The sequence below is a fragment of the Pholcus phalangioides genome, unplaced genomic scaffold (assembly GCF_987345545.1).
Source record: "Pholcus phalangioides strain wild (caught in Gottingen) unplaced genomic scaffold, Ppha-v1.0 ptg000007l_1, whole genome shotgun sequence".
Classification (NCBI taxonomy): Eukaryota; Metazoa; Arthropoda; class Arachnida; order Araneae; family Pholcidae; genus Pholcus; species Pholcus phalangioides.
Window position 1 is genome coordinate 29,488,283 of NW_028301600.1, and position 17,338 is coordinate 29,505,620.

A 17,338-nucleotide genomic window follows, 5' to 3' on the forward strand; every position below is an offset into this window, starting at 1 on the left:
CGAAATCAGAAACAATGCAATATATGCTAGAGTTTTATAACTATTTTATTATCATTTTCAAATGTGTATTGTGTGGGATGTACAAAACGCACAATATGATGCGGTAAATAAGTTTCTTGAAAATTAATCAAAACGTCTGTAATTTCAAGTACCTAATCTCTACACCAGAATTCTTACACGATTTAGAGCAAGGGTGCTCAACCTTTTGGGAAGTGCGGGCTACTTCATTGGTTAAAAACGTGTCGCGGGACACTTAAGTAAATGTGCCACAGGTGGCTGAAGTGATATGGAAGTGTGCCGTCGGTTACCGAAGTGAGCTGGCAATGCGCCCCTGGCCACTAAATTGATCTGGTAATGTGCCACTTAGTTCATTTTTACAAAATTAGGTCATTGGAGGCAGGGACGGATATAGAGCTATCTGTTGGGATGGGTGATTATCACAAATTGTTGTGAATAAAATGACCATACGTACCGCATTTTGTCCCGTAGTTTCCGGGGCAGTTCCCATTTTTTTCTCTGTCCCGATTTTTCCTGTTTTTTAATCGAAGTTTTCATAAATTTGTTATTTAATCAAAAACGTTGATACAGGTAATTTTCAGCGGATTGATTGAATGCAATACTATCACATAGAAGTTACGAAAATTTCATGAATTATCGCATTGGAGGCAATATTACATATTTCGCTTTGGGGGGGATCACTCCGATCACCCCCCGAGCGAAATATGGGGTGATCGGAGTGATCCGATCACTACCCCCCCCCCCCCCACCTTCATAATCTTCCTGATTGGAGGTAGTGGGAAACATCAGATGAATCCGCGGCCACATTTGGCCAGCAGGACATGGGTTGAGCATGTATGATTCAGAGATGACTAGATCTTAGCTTGCCCTTCGCATAGATCTATCTGGACAATTTTTTTTAATATAAACGTTTCTTATATATGTTAAGATAAAAGCCCAAAGTGATTAAACCTAGATTTTACTGGTAAGAGAGACCAAGGTTTTACGAAGGCGAGTTTGTAAAAGCTCGAAATACTCTTATAAACGTTTTCATTTCGGACTCCGATTAACCGTTACAACTTACTAAAAACGCGTTTTGTTCCTGCCACTAAAAGTTAATTATCCACTAAATTATAATTATTTAATAATTATAACTAATTACCAATTAACGATTGAAGTAATCAACCACATAGGACTTATTAGTTCCTGACGCTAAACAATTACACTTAATGATTAATAATAAGTGGTAATAAGTTCATAATGGTTAATTTACTCATTAAAAATGGACTTTTACTTAGTAAAAGTCTGAAATGAAAACATATTTCGGCCTTTTACCGTAACATATATATAGAAATAATTTCTGTACATCAATTATTTTCACTCTTATAAATTTTCTTACAATATTTCGAAGTGTTTTTCTTGTGTAAAAAACTTATATTATTTCTATCTCCTTCTGAGAATGCATACCAAAAATGCCTTAAGCATACAAAGATTACACGGGGTTTTCCTTACAAGGAGTAAGTGCCACTTGACTTTTGGCGTAACTTGATCACGTGGAAATATATGTATATTATGTAAATTCAATTGAAGTACCTAATGAGAATATCAAAGCATTTTCTTTGTATGGCGAAGAAGAGTCGATAAAATAACGTTAGATAAAAATTAAATAATGTTGATATTCAGTATCTTATCGTGAAAATATATTGAAAAATATACTTATAAAAATTTGTATTTTCTTCATAATTTTATCTGAAAATTAATTGAACGTACCCGTTGTCCACCTAACAGGAAGGGTGTGTGGAAATGTTCGTGACCAAACTACAAAGATGACACCAATGGATATTATCACTTTTCGTAATGCATGTTCAAGTGACGATGGCAGCACGTGGTTTAAATGGCATGAAAAACACGTGTAAAAAAAATCAGGAAGAACTTAATGATTTCACGATGATTGACGTAGCCTCACCGAAAGAGACACTCTGTCTAATATAGATAACGGGAGAAAAATTGTTATCTCACTCTTTTACTTTCCCCTTCACATAACGTAACAGATTATTCAGATTCGATAAATAAATCTATTTTGATCAGTAGCGGTAATTGATAAGATCAGATAGGTTGCTCGCCACCACCCAAAAAGCTCAAATAACCGGGAAAAGAATGGCTTGAGTAACCTCAGTGCCAACGATCTTAACAATCAGTTGTTGAATGTAGAACCGTCATAACGACGACGATCGCTTTTATGCAATACTTGGCCAAAGTTCCACAAAAGCTCGGTTCAACTTAATGACGTCTGAGCTATTAAGCAAGAACTTTTTTAAACTTTCTTATTTACGATTTACAAAGAGAAGGTTTCTGAGAGATTTTTCCGCCCAAAAATCGTTTCAGCTTTAATTTAAGTAATGAAGTCTTTGCTAACGTAAAAGATAGAGTAATCAAGTCTTCCGTGGTTGCTCAATGTAAATGCGGAATTTGAAAGTTTTTCAGAATCCGTGGCTCGTTTCTTCTGAAATTAAATATGAATTAATCATATGTATTTGAGGAAATATTCAAAACTTATTACTGATTTAAAAATTTGTTCAGTTATTTAAAAATTGATTTTATGTATTAGAAAAAAAAATGTTTATACATATTTTCGATACAAACTTTTAAATTGGAAATCACCTAAAACAGCGAATTATTGCGAAGTAAATACAGTACGCAAGATGATTTCATGAAATTTACAAAGATATTTTATTCTCATATATTCCTTTGAGACATTAAATTCACGTACTATTCAATTTCTTTACATTTTTGAGATAAAATAATGGAACTCTCTTCCTGCATTGATGAAATTTCCTTATTCAGTGTTTTTTGTGCTGGATTATATTCGTGCTCATTAAATATCTCATTAAGGTTTCCATCTTATTTCAGTTCTGTGTCTTTTATCTCCTATTTACTCGGAAAAACCACGTCTCAAAAATCTCTCTTGATTTTTTTTTTAGATTTTTATATTCTTTCTTCTATATTGGATAAAGTGAACTTATTTTATTTTCGAGTTTTTTCATTTAATTTGTATCTAAAAACAATTTCTCATTTTTTTGTTCGGAGCAAGACATTAGTAAATACAAGATGTTAGTAGTATACGAATCAGTGCTGTATGATAAATTTTCGAATAATTTGCGCGTATTTAATTTATCTGCCTTGAGAGAAGTGCGTATAGGCTGATAGATAGATGGGTGTTACGACCAAAATGAATCAACAACCATGTTATTTCATGTCCCAGCAATTAGACTCTTCTGAGATTTTTCTTCTACACAGTAGTTTAGTTTTCAAACTTGTCCACAATCACCATCATCTTGACAACATCATCAAAAAGTTTTACTTTCTATTCCTTGGCTCAGTTCATCAATAAATGAAGAATAATATTGGCCCAAAAACACTTCCCATCGAAAATTTTTGCCCAACTAAACCGCTCGTCATTCTAAATAACTTCGTGTTTTCAGCCCCAAGTAAAAATTTGACCAATATAGGCGATTCCTAACGACTTCAATTTCATGCAACCTATAAAAAATGTTTCATGCTTAACGTAGTCAGTAGCTTTCGGAAAATCCAAATATATATCCAAAGATGAGCCGCCTGTCAGTCGAGTGGTTAGGGAACTAGCTTCTCACTGTGCAGGTCTGGGTTCGGGCATGGACGTCTACTAACACTAATAAATTCCCTGGACGGATCATTCTGATCCCTTGGGAATACGTGAAGACCACGTTGTAAAAAAAAACCCCAATATTTACGGAAAATCCCATCTGCAATGAAAAAGTGTCCGTTCAAGCTTATTCCGACAATGTGATCTTGATCGCGAATTCGAAGATAGGTCTACAACGTCTCATTTACGAATTGGAATCTTTTGTTGAGACGTCGAGAGTGAATGTTATTCTTGCTAAATCAAAAATTTTTGTTTTTCAGAATGCCTATAAATTGTCCCAACAGTATACAGGGTGATTCTAAATTCATGGGCCAAACTTTAAAAGGTGAATTATAAGACATTTAAACAAGCATTTTTGATCATAGAATGTACGGTTGAATCGCAATAGCAAAGGTGGTAGAGGGTGTTTTTAGAGAGCGCCGAACAGCCCTTCACCAAAAACAAATATGTATCATACTTTTCCAACGGATTTGCTGCGATATATGCTGTCAAATATTCGAGGGTGCATATGCATCTTCTGATGGGTTTGGAGTTTGGTTTTTATTGGTGCAAGTGTCATCAAGGTTATGCTGCGTCAAACAATGACCAAGCGGTATAATAACTTGTAGTGGAATTTGCGTTATCCAGATTGCACCATGAGAAGGCCTACCACATTACAATACCATGGTTGATTACACTTATTGTAACAGACCCGTCCGAAAAATATATTTGCTTTTGGTGAAGTGCTGTTACGTACTTTCAAAAAAACCCTCCACCGCTTTTGCTATTGCGATTCGACCACACATTATATGCCCAAAATAATGTTTGTTTAGGTGAATTTAGAATTACCCTGTATGTATGTTTTTATTTTTCATGCGAGCACACATCTGTAAAAAATGTATTAATTTGTGTTATAAAAAAAATTATTTTTTCAAGTTTTTATTTGCTGTATATAACTATCTTTATGTACCCCCGCTACAAGGGATCCGGTCTAAAGCAGAATAAATATATACAATGTACGAGCACACCCTTTACAATATGGTCATAAAAAGAAATCGCTAAAAAAAGGATAAAAGACTCAAATATGAATCCTTCATATATTTTCTTCCGGTTCTTTGTTCATTATGGGCTTTTTATGAAGACAAATCTTGAATGGACTACTCGAAAACGACCTCCGTTGAGAGCCACTTAGATCATTCGCTGAAATCATTCAGCTATGAGAGGTCAATATCATCTTTCTAGAACATTTTATTCTGAAGCATGTGTTGTGTTTTTTGGTGGTCTCAATTTTTATTGATAATTTCTTTTTTTTAAAAAATGATAATTTTAAGAAAAACACTTTGGAGATCAGAATTGAACATTTTTTTAAAAATTTAATACATATTAAAGACAACTAAAAAAATGCTGTCAAAACTTCGATCTCTCTTATTGATAAAATTTAGAGTTGGAGTAAGAATTCAGTCCCCCGAAGAATCTTTTCCAGAAGAAAATCTCTCGAATAAAATTATGTTAAAATAAAATTAGTAGATTATTTTACTGTGTGTGTGATATACAGCATAAATTTTAAAGTAAATTGTATATTACACAGGCATTAGAAAAAAAATCGCATGGATAACACATAGCATAGGATTTAGGGAAGAATTTCTACGAATTCTATCACTTTGGAAAAACACTTTTTCAATATGTGTTTATACGAATTAGTAATATTTATAGCGAATAATTTCAGGGACAGAATTATATTTTTGATCTTAAAAAAAACACACATGATTTTTTTTTTTGTTTAGTTACTAAAGCGCAGAAAAGGTTTGAATCGTTTGATGACCATAGGATTTAAAAATATCTGCGGTCGTTTACCCGCATAAAAATTGTAAACCCTCGCAATTTAGGAAACAAGAATTGGAGAACTTCCAGATTTAGATCAGGTTGTTACAACATATCAATTCTTATCTTTTTCCTCACTTATTCGTGTAATGGACTGAAAGGGTTTATCTTAGCGGAAATCCAACTCTTTGACGTGAAAGAGAAAGTGCTGCTGTCGTTACGCGTTTTAATAGCCCTAAACTGACAGATGAAATTATTTCATATCTGTCGTTAAGTAGCGAAAACTTATAACGCGCTTTTCGTGTCACTCCGGTTGTTAAATCAAGATCTTTCTTATGATTTGATCACCATTTCGGCTGATTGAGCAGATTATTGCGTATTTGAAGTCTATTAGAGGCCACACGATTGTTATTGTATGCGCCCATACTGAGTTGGCATCTGATCTTGACGCGCGAAGGGAGGGTTCATTTCCCAAGGGGGGAAACGGGGGGGGGAACTCACTAAAATAATGCAAAAAGCACCAAACTTGCAGACGGGCAATTTTTTCTCAATTAAAATCGGTTCCTCCGTGAAAAGCCCCGTTCGTCTGACAGCTGATAGTGCGTTCCGTCAACTTCAGCGTTCGGCGATAATCGCGCTCATCTGGAATCAGCTTTAACCTAGAATGGTGTCTATACGTCTAAGAGATGTAGTTCGTATAAGTATCATTAAACATAGATTTTTTTTTAAACACCATTCTAGGGTTAAAATGATCTTCAAAGGAATCTGAACTTGATTATCAACTGCTGGAAGGAATTCATCCCGCCACCGGACTATCATGTGACTGATCGGCAGCTACTGGTAATTGCATGATGGAACATGAACATTACAATTGCGTTCGATGAATTCAGGTCTGGAGAATCAGAGAGTGATGGAAAAACTTTGAAGTTTCGGTCATATTTTTATGATTGTCAGATAATTCCACAGGCATGCATTTCTGGCTGCATGATATATCTCACAACCGTGCTGAAAGATCCCATAGGCGTGAAGTGTTGGAAATATTGGGGGAGGGTTGTCCTCTAGGACCCAATGTTTCTATAAGTATTATGAAGATGGTGGCAAATATTTTTGAGGGAAGGCTTTGACCCATCAGTCCAATAAAAATTTACACCTATGCATTACATTCTAAGAAGGAATCAACTCTTTTTAGATAAAAAAAAGTATTGCACTTAGTAGCCGTATTTTTTGGACTGAAATGGAATTAAAAAATTTACTCTCTAAAATACCAAAAGAAATTGGTATAGTGGGGGGGGGGGGGTTTGACCATGTATTTTCCACGTATATTCAAATATATAGGGGACAACATAAAGGGTTAATTTGTTAGATAATCAGCATTGATCAACATTATTAAGTTGTCACATATTGATTTTAGAGATTTTATTCTATTAACTTAATAATTAACAAATAAAATTTTTCCTAGTGCCATTCTCCCTTTAATTTTTTTTGTCAAATTGTGCTACTTTCAATTGCTAGTTTTTAAGAGAATTCTGAAAAACTACCATAAACTTATTTCGAAAACGAAATTAATTAAAAAAAACACGCACCCTATCGTGATGCTTAATTTTCTCATTTTCACATGTTGCGTAAGTCATCTTCTACGATTTTCTATTCTCGACTGTTTCTGGAAAGTAATTATGTACTTATACTAACGCTTGTAAAGTATATCCAAAGAGTCTCAACAACATTACTTATATAAAACACCCGTGCTTTCGTTAAACTGTCTTCGTAATTCTGGGTTCAGATTTCGATCCGCTCTGTACAGGAAATGAAGGAATGAGAACTCTATTATTTCCGGGACTGTACGGGGCCAGGAAATAATCGAGACGGAAACGAAGTCCATAATGGATAAGTTGAAATAGTCTTCATTTATTTGTTCTGTTTGTGTCAGAAAATGCAATGTCTATCGAAATAAAATTGGTAGGGAATAATACTATTTATATATATACCTGTCATAGTTATCTTTAAAACATTATAGAAAAACTCGAATTATCCGAAAAACAATAAAAAAATGCTTTAAATGCTTTTACTTTAAATAAGACAAGCGAAACCCGTACTAACATACTTGCTGTATTTTTAATTCTTGAATATAGATATAGATACCGTACGATGTGTTTCAAAAAATGAAGAATGTGAAAAGGGCGGGAAGACGAGAGAATGATTTAGAAGAGTTGGGGGATGGGATTGATGGTGGACGAGACGCTGAGACAACGATTAAAAAGCAGCTCTAATGATTTTACGTAAGCAATTAGGGGACAATGACATTGTCCATCATTAGGAAGAAAACTGTCAAACTTGCTCCTGCTTCTCAGGGAAACCAGCATTCCCCTCCCCATGAAAATTAAAATGGTCTATGTCCAGTTGTCCATTCAAGGTAGTCTAATATTTTACTACACCAGTTATACCCATTATAGCAGTGTTTCTCAAAATCTTGTCACCCGCGACTCCCTTGCTCAATGCATGGCTCCACTGCTGTTTGCTCTCCAGAATAATTTAGTGAACATGTTAAAAATAGCAGAATAATTTAGTGGATATTTTAAGAATAACAGAATAATTTAGTCGACATTTTAAGAATAACAGAATAATTTAGTGGACACTTATGAAAGAACCAATTCAAAGAGTAAATTGGTAAACGAGTCAGTATCTCCAGCTTGCCGTGATGCCTCTGACAAAGGTTGACGAAGCCCTAGGAGCCGCTACGCTGACTTTGAGTAACATTGCATTATAGGGCTGGGGGCTGCCAAGTCCTTTTCAAATTGAAATTACTGTACAATAGGTACGTACTACGTAGTATTCCTGGGAAAGAAAATAAAGAAATTGGAGAAGTTGGGTTCTTGGAGGAAAAAAAAAGAAAAAGGGTTCTCACAAAAAGAAAATTCGAAAATTTTCAGTGCCCCTGATTATCTGGAAACTCCAACTTTCGGGGTTTGGATTTTCGAAACTCTACTGTATATGCAATTCGGTTCAAAATTTAAAAATTTCAAAAACACGTTATTGAACGAAATTAAATGTTTCAAAAATGTTTGTAATAGGATTTGTTTTATCGGAAATTTATTTGTTGAAACACAAGCTTTGAAATCTTAAACCCAAGCTGTTTAGTATATTTATGAGTCCGTGAAAATTCACACATACTGTTATCATACATATTACGTTTCAAGATGAAACATCATCAAATGACGTCACTTTTCAGCTGCGTGAGATGAATCTATGCATGACATTGATTTCTGAGAAAACCACTCTTTGATAAACTGCTAATTGACAGCTAAATTTCAGATTTCAATTTGGTATTTTTCTCTTCTATTCTCAAAAGTTCAAGATCAGATGACCCTCGCACACTTGTTAAATACCTTCTCACGAGTTTTAGGTGCAAATACTTTTTCTTTCTTCCTCCCATGGTAATAAAGCCCTTGGAAACTGTCTGGAACTGATTCTGTGGATCGCTTCCTTACCCAGAATGGCTAAAAAATAATGGGAAAAGATTTTCTCGTTGTAAAAATTGCCCTTTACTCAGTTGATGTCAAACGTGCTTCGAAGGGTTATCGCTATTGCAAGTATCAAATGGTAAACAATCTGAGAATTTTGCCGGTTTCTTTTTTATTTGATTTTTAATCAGTTCTTGATATATATATATATATATTCTTTCCTTTCTCTTTCTTTTTCTGAATTTGTTTTTACATTATTTTCACACACTTTTATTTTCTTTCCTCAAGATCCTAAAGGATCAAGTTCCGTGTTCTAGAATAAGTTCCTCTTTTCCCGTCTATCTCCAAGAAAATGATTCTTCTTTTGTTAACAATAACTTGAAAATATTCACTGAATTCTATTCTTATCCAAATTACCACCGTCAGACAGAAATCTTAAATAGATGCACATGAACCAAAATTTATTGATGACGATTTTCAATATACCAGCTCAATGATGTGTTGCATGTGCAATTGAAATCAATCATAACTAGCTGTTTGCTATTAGACTACATTGCAAAACTTGAAAGCAATCTTAGTTTTCCGGTTTCCAATATATCTGATTTTAGAGCCGGTTTTTTTCCTCAAAATAGGCTGGTCCAAGTTTTGACTTTACTCTTTTTCTCCTTTTTTCTCTCTTTTTGCTCTTTTTCACCTCACCTTTCTATGCGACTTAGGCCGGGATTACAGTATAAAAGTCCGATAAAAGGTCTTTTACAAAACTTGAAAAAGATACCAGCCAATAAGCTTATTGGTTGCATTCGCTCGAATGTAACCGATACGCTTACTGGTTGCATTTTTCAAGTTATATAAAAAGCTTTTATAGTGTAATCCCGGCCTATGACTTGTTTTTCAGGTTCCCGCCTCTGACGAGATCTTTTATTTTAATTCCTCACCCTCCACAAATCCAAAACATACCCATACTCCCCTCCCTGTCTGGGCCGTCTTCGGCCGTCTTGGACTTCAAAGAGTTAAACCATCTTAATTTTTAAAACTACAATGTCATTTGAGTTATCTTATATATAGGCCGGTATTGCACTATAAAATTTATTTAATAAAAGAAAATATGCATACATATGTATAATTATTTATTATAAATAGATAAATATATATCAAAATATGATATATATTTTATAAAATAATTTTGACAAAGAAATATGATAGTGTAAGGGCGGGATTACGTTTTATAAAAATTATTTTATAAAAATAAGCTTATCGATTGCATTTGCTCAAATGTAACCGATAAGCTTATTGGTTTCATATTTCAAGGTTAGGTCTATAAAAAAAAAATTTGTAAGACTTTTACAGTGTAATACTGGCCTTGTGGTCAGCTTTGACAGAAGACGAAAATGACTTTGATATGGACGAAATGAAAATAAATTTGAATAAAAGTTTTATAAAAGTTTACATTTTTTATAGTGTAATACCAGCTTTAATTTTGTAATCTGAAATTTCTTTAATTAGAGACATTTTTTAATAAAACAACAAGACTAACCCTCAAACCGGCATAGCAGAAATCACTAAATCCCCTATAAAAATGCCATATTTTTTTATGACATAGGCTTTCTTCCGATTTTCAGCAGATGCAAAGTAAGGAGAAATAGAAAAATGTGTTTCATTGAGAAATCAGCTTTACAAAATATCTATGCTAGTCATTGTTAAAATGAAAGACTTAAGCAGGTGATATACCTTGCCAATGCCGGTGAGAGGGTTAATGAAATATTTACTTCCTCACTCCCTTTACTAAATGAATTTTTGTGTATTTAATTCTCTGAAATGAAAGTATATATTTTTTTAGCTTGCAGTATGCGTAGAAAAAATATTTTTCTTCGATAAACTCTTTGATTATTTTTGTAGATTTATAGATAAATCTTGCATATATGGCGCATTCTCAATATTTTTCCTCTCAATGACTTTAATGAAAGTTAATTTTTAGCAAGTGAAATTCGTATCTGTAAGTCAGAAACAAATACTGAGAAATTTTAAGGCCGAGAACTGCAGACAAATGTTTGGTAGTCAACGTTTCAAAAATTACTCCTTTCTTTTTGATACAGATGAATAAGACATTTATATACATTTAGAAAATTTCAAATGATTTTGGGGATATTTTTTTAGCTCCATGGTCTGTTTCCATGCATTATAAGAAAAAGATCGGATAATTGGGTAGTTTCAGTGAATGAAACCACTAAACTCGGTATTTTTCTATTAATTTTCTTGTTCCCGTTATTATCGCAGAACTTATAGAAATCGTGTTTGCAGTAGAAATTAATGTGTAAAAAGGTATATTTACTATAAAGCAGTGTTCGTTAACCTTTCTGAATCCAAGGACCAGTAAAATATCTGCGACAACCCGACGGACATCTAACTTACAGCATGAGTAGCATGGCAATGCGTCCCGTACGTTACGGGACATTCCTATGCTTTTGTTCGTTCTAATTTCACATACAGTTGTCCCGTTTTTTTCAACGAAGCTCATTCAAATTTGCAATCTTTACTTAAAATGGCGAATGAAGATAACTTTCATAACGTGTAAATTATATTATGATAAATAATCATCTTAGATCTTACATATTTTGTCATGTTCACCGTTTTTACCATGAATTTCAATTCTCTGAATTTCAGTTCACTGCGAGTCTCAGTGGTCCTTCACTTTTCCACTGATTCATAATTTTCGTGATTTCAGCAACAATTGTTGATTTTCCCGACTTATGGCAGTGGTTTAGGTGATAATTCGCACTGACCAGTATTTTGCCATATTTCAGATCACAGTTTAATGCGTAATGAAAGTGACCTCCAGTAGTGATGAATGTTTTTGTTTCCATGAAATATACATTTTAGTTTACTGCGATTTGCTGCAGTCCTTTATTTCCCGACTCTTCAGCAATTTGTCATAATTTGCATTTTTTATTTCGCTACAATTTACTTCATATTGCGATTTGAAGTCAATTGATTACATATGGTTACTCTAAATATGAAGGTCTGATTCATGAGAATATTCAATAAAAACATTTAGAAGAATTAATTTTTTCATTTAGAAGAATTAAAATAACCAAGTCTGCCTGCTGACCACCTGTACAATCATTATGGACCACCTCTGATCCACGGACCATAGGTTCAGAAACGCGGCTATAGAGTATTTTTCGTAGAGAGCACAATAATTAAACTTATTTCAGCAAAAACACTGTATTTAGCATGGCTGGATATGTAGATAAAAAACATAATTAAATAATGGTTGGACTGCGTGTTATTCATATACTAATACTGTGTTAAATATTCATTCGAGAGCGTTCGTCAATTTCATCATCATCGTTGCTAATACAATGTATGATACTGGACACATTGATGAGATTGCTTTTCAAAGCAATACTTGTTGCTTCATTGATGATAACCTTTATTAAAATTATATAGTACCAATGCTAAAAGTTGGTAAAATAAAATTTTCTCTTCATACGAGCAAAATTAGAAATTCTCAAGAAAAATTGTGGGCATCACGATATAAGTTTAAAGGTGTGAATCTTTGTCACTGTTATAATATCTTATACCGGTAATTAAATTATCAAGCTGACTGTCTCACATCTGGAACAGAACTTTTTATCCATTTTCCCGTGGTATTAGCTGCTGCACATAGATTTACGAAAAATATTTTAGAAAAAATTTCTGTCGCATCGGTTTTAAATGACAATTTTTGAAACGATTATAAGAAATATATACCACTCATATAATAACATCATCACACGAGTGGTGGTTTAAAAAAAGTACTTATTACTCGATTAAGTGTTGATGGACATTGGCTTTAGAAAAACCTGAAAACGTAGTACGTTTTATCGGTGCGCATAACCCAATGGTGATGAAAGCAAGTGAAATTAATGCGGTAATTGAAAAAAAGGAGGAAGAAAGTCCGTCTTTGCCCGCGTTCATTTTTTGACAACATTGATAACGTTACTTTTACACGTGGAGATTGATATATTACACGTGGATATTAATCTAAACCCAAGATTTGAAGAGTCAAGGTCTGCTAATACATATTCATTTCATTTTACCGATAGGCAGATACGTATGGAAATGAAACAGAAAAAACATTTCAAAAGGTTGTCCGAAGGGTCCCTTGGGGTCCAGAAGAGCAAAGGGGGCCAGGGAATGTGTTTCGGAATGCAAAATATCGACATGAAATTAAAGAAAACTCATATATCTATACACATCTCTCCAAACAATAGTTACTTTCAATCTCACTAACCAAATTCTACTTCGTTGAATAATAAAAATCATGAGAAAAATAAAGCACCAAAAAAATTGTTTTGATATTAATTTTTAATGGTAATAGAATTTAAATTTTTTTCTTCATATCCATTAATGTTTTCTGACAAGCTAAAAGACGAACAAATAAATAATATCGAACAACAAATTATTTTATTTTATCTGTGTTTATGCAACATCAGCGATTTTCAATAGTTTTTAATCGAATCCGACATCATATGACCTCGAATAACCTTCAGACTATTAAACAGAACTTATTGAAAAGAAAAAATAAATATCACTCTTTAAGTAAACAAAAAAAAAAATCAACCTTCGATCATAGTCCAAAAAAAAGTTAAATAATATCAATAATCGGAGGTGTAAATATCCTGTGTTGAAGATGGAACACTCCTAGCAACAGAATGGCCTCGGTTTCTGAAGGAGAAAATTTTCTAATGTTTTTTTCTCTGATTGGAGGAGAAGTAACTTATTTTATCATGTGGCGTATAAACTTCTATACCAGAAAATAATCTAAACTCTTTAAGAATAACTTCATAATGTTTCTTGGTGTCTTGCACCGATTTGGTACTAGTTTAATAAGTGCCATTGACGAAACCAAAAATCATTTTATTCAGTATTTACTGTTATATGCTTTAGTTTTTGTTTTGGAAGAAGCAATTCAAACTAGTGATGGGAATCGATTGAAATCTGTAACTGGTTAATCAAAAATTTTTAATCGATTTATCGACTGATTAATCGAATTTTGATCGGATATTTTTGAATGCTAATGTAGTATATTGGTGACTATATGATATTAATTGAGTCTATGAAAATATATTTCATTCATTTCAAAGCATCTATTTTCTAGATGTAATTAGGACAGATTGAGAAATTCTCTTCACCACATGAAGCACTTTGATAGAGGATTTGTTCCCTCTGTAGTCTAGTGGCCTAGGGCAGTTGGTATCAACCTTTGGAAGTCCGCCTCCCGGTAAATCTCTTTTGCGTAAGTGAAAGGCCCTGTCATGAACACAACTAAACGAGAAATTAATAGGAAAATGAAACTGCGAATCACTCACGGCCCGGTATGATTTGTGTTAGGTCCCGGTACTGGGTCGCGACCCGGCGGTTGAGAAACATTGGTAAGGGCAGTTGAATTTTCATTCTTGGATTCATCTTCGCATCAGCCAGCTGTCGAAACCTTCGTAAAGAAAGATGTTTTTCATATCTGCACAGTATACGAGCGATTCTCAATCATTTTGATATATAATTTCTATGGCAGAGTCCCGTATGGGCCTCTACTTATTTGTTTATTTATTTGTCAAATTTACTGACTTATTTTATTTTCCTCCAGTGCCTGAGAAGCTCCTGGGAAGCGCACACGGTGCCCCAAGAGCTCCACGAAGCCCAGATTGGGAACCTCTGCTTCATACTGTCGTCACCTGTAGCAATACCTCCTAGACAGCTTAGTAGTATCTAGAAGGTATTGCCTGAGACGGCCATTGCTGTAGTTAAGGAATACTGCAGTCTCCACTCAGCGCTTCACGTTAATACATGTTGGCAGGAAATAGTCTGTGTCTCTGGTCCATTGGTTAGCGCACTTCCCCGGTATGCAAGAGGACCCGACCCGGCTTCTATTCTTGGAGGAGACAAACAACTTTTCTTTCCACAGATTCGTTACGGCATAATATCCAGAAAATCCTATTTCTCAATATAATAATAGTTCAATTTCACGCATATATAAAGACGTTGCTGTACCGTATAAACATGTTAACAAATAGAACAAAAAATTGGAGTTCACAAATTTTTTATCACCTACCACATTTCAATGTGTGTACCTTTTGTAGCACGAGCCGAGTAATAGGCTGATCATATTTCCTCGAGATAAATACGGGATATTGGGATTCCAAATACTGGAAAATACGGGACATCGCCAATTATCGCCAAAACTGAACAAAGTTGCCAAATATTGCTGAAATTACGGGAAAAACAATTTGGCGGGAAATGAAGCATTACTACAAATTGCAGTGGATTAAAATGATTTCCACGAGATAAAATGTTCATCAAGACAAATGTGGGAGATTAATTATTTATAGTTGTAATTATCATAACATAATTTATGAGTTGAAAAATAATTTCAATCTTTGACTCTGAATAAAAATTCAAGTAGGCTTCACGTAAAAAACGGGAAAAACCGGGACACTTTTGCCAAAAAGTCGGGACGGCCAGAAAAATAGAAAATACCGGGACTGTCCCGGGAAATACGGGACGTATGGTCACCCTAGTGATCAGGGTTTTAAGGAGCTCAATGTCAACCAAATACAAACGTCAAATAAACAAACAATACACACGTTTCCAAATAAAACTTTTGATGATGTCACTGTGGGTTACGGTAAAAAAATTTGGCAGTCTTTTGGTTCACCCTTTACGTAGAATTAATATTGATCAGTCAACAAGTTCTTTCTATATCTATTCGTGTAATAATAGAAAAAAACCATTTGACTCAATTAATTTATTTTACTCAATTTAATTTTTACTCAACCAAACCACACACAGGTTGAGTAAAAATTAAATTTTTATTCTAGAAAGAAGGTGGGCATCCCTTTAATCTCATAAATATTTTTTCAATTTTATGTTGCTTATTCAGATAAGTGATATACGTCTGTTATTCATAAATATTTATAACTTTTATTGGAATCAATTTCATCCTTTATAATGAATGAAGAAATGGCCAAACTCTGTTATAACGACATCATAGATTCTTCGAAATTTTGTCATTATAGTTGAGGTGGCATTATAACCGAGGTTGACGTTTTCAAGGCCTTTTTGACGAAAAATGTAATCAGTTACAATCAAATACTGTGCATGAAATTGTTATTTCTTTTTAATACGGGTGGCCGATTTAATCGAGAAAAATACGGGAAATTGAGATAAAATTAATACGGGACATTGCCGGTTCTCGAGAAACCTGTTGCCAAATGTTGACGAAATTACCAAATATTGTACAATATAAACGTTATATATAAGGGGATATATGCTACGGCAAATATATGATAAATTATACATAATATGTAAATAATATATAATAACTGGTTATTATGCACACTTACCAATCGTTTTGGCAAAAAAACCAAGTGTCGTTGGTAAATTTGATAAATACATTAGATCCTGCTCATAACGTTTTTCAAAAAACCGTCATAAAAAACGTTGTAAGCAGGAAAACGCTTTAAACAGGAAATCTTAATGAGAATTACTTAGAGTTGGGACCACGAAAATAAGTCGTACTAAGCGGGAAAACGTTCAAAATTGGAACATTATAAATGTAAACCGGGATCAACTGTACTTGAAATTTATCGCCATATTATCTGTGATTATGCATAATACCCCAGTGTAATTGGTGAATTTGATAAATATGAAAAAATTCAAAAGGGATCATTCAAGTATTACGTCAGTGTCGATGGGGGGAGGGTTCCCGATTTGCTGACTTTTTTGATGACCAGGGGAGAGGGGGGTTTGGATGATGCTTACGTCATCAACCACCCTTTAAGAAAATATGAAATATTCTTAATGGCATCTTACTCGGTTCGCCAAATACGAGAAAAATCTTTCGCTAGTTTGTGGGCACCTGAACTAACATTCTCTCTAATGATAAATTCCTTACAGAGCCACTTCAGCGATCTTTAAATGTTTCACGGATCCTTCAAGTGCTGTGGAAATGTTTCCTGGCCGCTTAAGTGCTCTGGAACTGTGCAACGCATCACTCAAGTGATCCGTAATTATGCCGCGGATCACTTAAGTAATCTGGGAATGTTCTGCGGGTAACTTGAGTGATGTAGAACCGCACTGGGGGGGCCGCTTAAGTGCTCTAAAATTGTGCCACATGTCACTCGAGGGATCTCTAAATGTGCCACGGATCATTTAAGTGTTCTGGAACTGTGTCGTGGGTTACTTAAGTGATCTTTGAATGTGCCACGGGCCACTTAAGTGATCTTTTTGAATGTACCACGGGCCACTTAAATGATCTGGAATTGTGCCACGGGCCACTTAAATGCTCTGGAATTTTGCCACGGGTCAATTAAGCGATCTGTAAATGTGCCGCTTAGTTCATTTTTAAAAAATTAGGTTTAAG